Below are 3,912 nucleotides of genomic sequence, written 5' to 3'. Positions count from 1 at the left end.
CAAGCTCGCTGGTCATGGTTGCAGCGTACGGATACTTCTAGGCCATGGAAGGGCTTCGAGATCAAAGCACTGAAGGAGGCATGGGCGATCTTCAGAACAGCAACGATCACACGTGTGGGTGACGGCCAGAGTGCGCTATTCTGGGAGGACCGGTGGATCTCGGGCTATAGGGTTCATGAGCTGGCACCCAAGCTCTACACGCGCATCCCGCCCAGAATTCTTGCGAGCAGAACGGTCCGGGAAGCACTCCAAGCGGGCTCTTGGGCTTTGGATATTGGCCCTGACATAGATGATGATGTGCTACAGGAGTTCTTGCTACTCTGGGACAGGACCAACACATTTGAGCTAACAGAGGGGACCAATGACTGCATCCGATGGGCATGAGAAGACTATGGGTGCTACTTGGTAAGCTCAGCTTATGCATCCAAGTTTTGGGGTTTGGAAGTAGCTCCATATGCGGACAACGCCTAGAAATCCAAAGCCCGCTACAGTGCAAATTCTTTGCATGATTGGCCGCCCGGAACAGATGTTGGACCTCAGATCGCTTAGCATGACGCGGACTACGTCACCAGCATGCATGCCCCTTCTGTGATCAATGCAGTGAGACCATCAATCACATCCTAGTCACGTGTGTGCTGGGCAGATCGATATGGTGCACGATCTTTACGGCACTAGGCAAGCCACAGTTGACACCGACGGTAGATGCAGAGCTGATACAATGGTATAACTCGTGCATGGCGCCGGACATCAAGATCAAGGACGTCTGCACTCTCTTGTTGTTAGGCATGTGGGGGCTCTGGAAGTACAAGAATGCCATCATTTTCGATGGAGCAACACCCTCGGTCCCGGTGGTGGTCTCGAAGATCGAAAGTGAAAGTAGAGTGTGGAAATCAGATGGCCTCCTCAAAGGTGACTTTGGCGCCTTCCTTGGAGGTTTAGCTGTGTGGGCAATGACGAGTAGTTAGCTAGATTGTTATGTCCCACGACGGCGTGTGGAAGTGTGGGTGTGGATTTCTTGCATGCAAGCTATTGTAAGAACATTGCCGATGGGGCTCTTTACCTCCTCTCCCCCTTTAATGCATGATATGCGCTCGTGCATATTCTAGAGAAAAAAATCCACCGCATTATGTCAATTTCCTTCTTTATTCCCTTCGACACTCTAATCGTAGAGCTTCTTCTGTATATAAAAAAAGGACTGTGCTAACAACCAGTCGACTGGTCGTTAGCGACAGATCCGCACGACTTCCCTCGATGGCTCCCGCTTCTCCCGTTCCGCACAACTCCCCTCGATGGCTCCCACTTCTCCCGTTCTCCCCCCGACTGACACTAATAAAAAAGGCGAATTGAGAAAAAATTGCACTACATGGGATCGAACCTGCATCAGGTAGCTAGGGCACGCCTAATACCATGACCAACAACCATTACATCAACCCATGCTGTTGTTCAATAATTGAAAACAAAAGTCTTTTAAAACTCTTTTCATCATTGTTAGATGACAAAAGGAAAGGTATTTTCTTGAAAAAAATCACTGCATAAATGATGATGTACTATACGTGTGAATGTGTAGAGGGACTCCTCTTTGACTTTTTTATCATGGTTAGGTACATAAGTTACCAGGTCTGCGATGTGTGAGTTACCATGCTATTCACACAAAAGTTATCGAGGGGATGTTTTATCAACCCCCCCCCCCACACCCTCATCACCAAAGTTATCATGTCCTGGGTACATAAGTTATCATGTCTACGATGTGTGAGTTACCATGCTATTCACACAAAAGCTACCGAGGGGATATTTCATCAACTCCCCCCACCCTCATCGCCAAAGTTATCAGGACCTGGGTACATAAGTTATCAAGTCTACGATGTGTGAGTTACCATGCTATTCACACGCTATCGAGGGGATATTTCATGAACTCCCCCCCCCCCGTTGTCAAAGTTACCAGGATGGGGTGCATTAGTTATCAGGTATGCGATGTGTGAGTTACCATGCTATTCATACAAAAAGTTATCGAAGGTATGTTTACACTAGTTTTTTGGGTCAAAAAAGCTATTGCGTTATTTGTACATCAGCTATCAGGACTACGATGTGTGAGTTACCATGCTATTGACACAAAAGCTATCAAGAGGATATTTCATCAACCACCCCCCCCCCCCCCCCCCCCGCGCCAAAGTTATCAGGATAGAGTGCATAAATTATCAGGTCTGCGATGTGTGAGTTACCATGCTATTCACACAAAAGTTTGTCAACTCCCCCCTCCCCTTTCAGTCGCCAAAGTTATCAGGACATGGATATATAAGTTATCGGGTTTGCGATGTGTGAGTGACCATGTTATTCACATAATAGTTACCGGGGTATATTTGATCAACTCCTCACAGAAAAGAAGAAAAGAAAGCAACATGGAATGGTCAAATAGTATGGCGTGCATTCCTTTTGGCAACAAATGGCCCAGCTGAGCTGGTTAGTGTGTGTTTCACATTAGTTGCTAGGCGTGAGTTCAAATCCCATATTCAGCATGATTTTTTGTTGACTAAAAATGTAATGAGGGCGTGCAGATCCAATTCAGAGAAAATTGCCACAGTCAACGGCATGGTCTTCAGATTCTTCCCACTAAATTCGCAATCAAAGTTAGCGAGTTGTTCACATTTTAAATCTTGAACAAAGAGCCACTACGCAATATATTCATAGCCTGGGCGCTTTTGATAGCAACAAAGTTTGGATGAGTTGGTTACCGTGGTGGGGGCAATTGCAGGTGGTCGTGGGTTCGAATCCCGTCCTGCCTCTTTTTTTTCCCGCACGTTGGCGGCCGCACGATCAGGATCCGACGATGATGGGATTGTTAGGATCTGTTGCAGATTTCCTGCCGGCAGGAAATTAGCTTTGTCGATAAGAAAAACACCGGGAGGAGCGTTCATCTCGTCTCGATTTCTTTAAGAGACGAGCTGCTGCAGCCTACAGCAGTCGTCTGTGAGTACATGAATCATGACTAGCTCGTGGCGTGTGAGCCGCCGTGTCCGCGAAGAAGTCCGGCACACATGGTCCACTCTCTACCTATCTAGGAGATCGAAAGAAACGGAAAAGGCACGCGAGATATGCCCCTAGGACGAGTACCAAACCCGAACAAATGGAGTACTACTACGTGTCAAGCGAGCACAGAGCCCGTGTTAGAATAGCCAATTCTGGAGCAATCATCCATGCCGTCGCCTCAGACTGATTGGTTTATCTATCTCCGTTTCGAAAGAAAAAAATGGTTTATCTATCCATGCGCCCATGCTTCAGTCTCTGCTCCCCACAGCAGCCGATGCTCTGAGTTAAAACTATTCTACTTCAGGTTCTTTCCTCCTAGCCGAAGACTTGTCGCATCGCGACGGCCATACTAGGATCGCGACTCAGCACCGTGATATACAATAAGTAGTACTAGTACTAACCAGTCCGCATAAGCCACAGAACTCGTCTGCTTAAACAATGGGGTGGCGACCTCGTCGTGCGCACGCGACCGCTTCCCCCGTTGCTCGGGAGCCGCCATGGGCAGCAACTGCACCCAATGCCTACGAAGTCCTTGCTTACTTTACGTGGCTCCCGACGAGAGAAGAACCATCGACTTCAACTTGTCCGTTTGACAGCGGAAATCATTGTGCGCTCGTTAACTCAGAAGAGACCGGGAAAGCGCGTCTTTCCAGATGGATCGTTCCGGCAGGATCGGTGCAGCGCTGCCGCCGAGAGAATGCGGTTTTCGGAATGACTTAGCGCCGGAGGAATCAGGAACTGACCTACCCTGAGCCGATGCGATGCATGCACCGGCGCCGCTTTAAATTATTGGTGGGCTTTATGCATGCCGGTGCCCGCTTTTGAGGTGCCGCGCGAACCGGAGGAGATGCCAACGTGCCATCCCACTAGCAAGACCAGATACTTGCA

The sequence above is a fragment of the Triticum aestivum genome, chromosome 6B (genome assembly GCF_018294505.1).
Source record: "Triticum aestivum cultivar Chinese Spring chromosome 6B, IWGSC CS RefSeq v2.1, whole genome shotgun sequence".
NCBI lineage: Eukaryota > Viridiplantae > Streptophyta > Magnoliopsida > Poales > Poaceae > Triticum > Triticum aestivum.
This window is presented reverse-complemented; position numbering follows the sequence as displayed.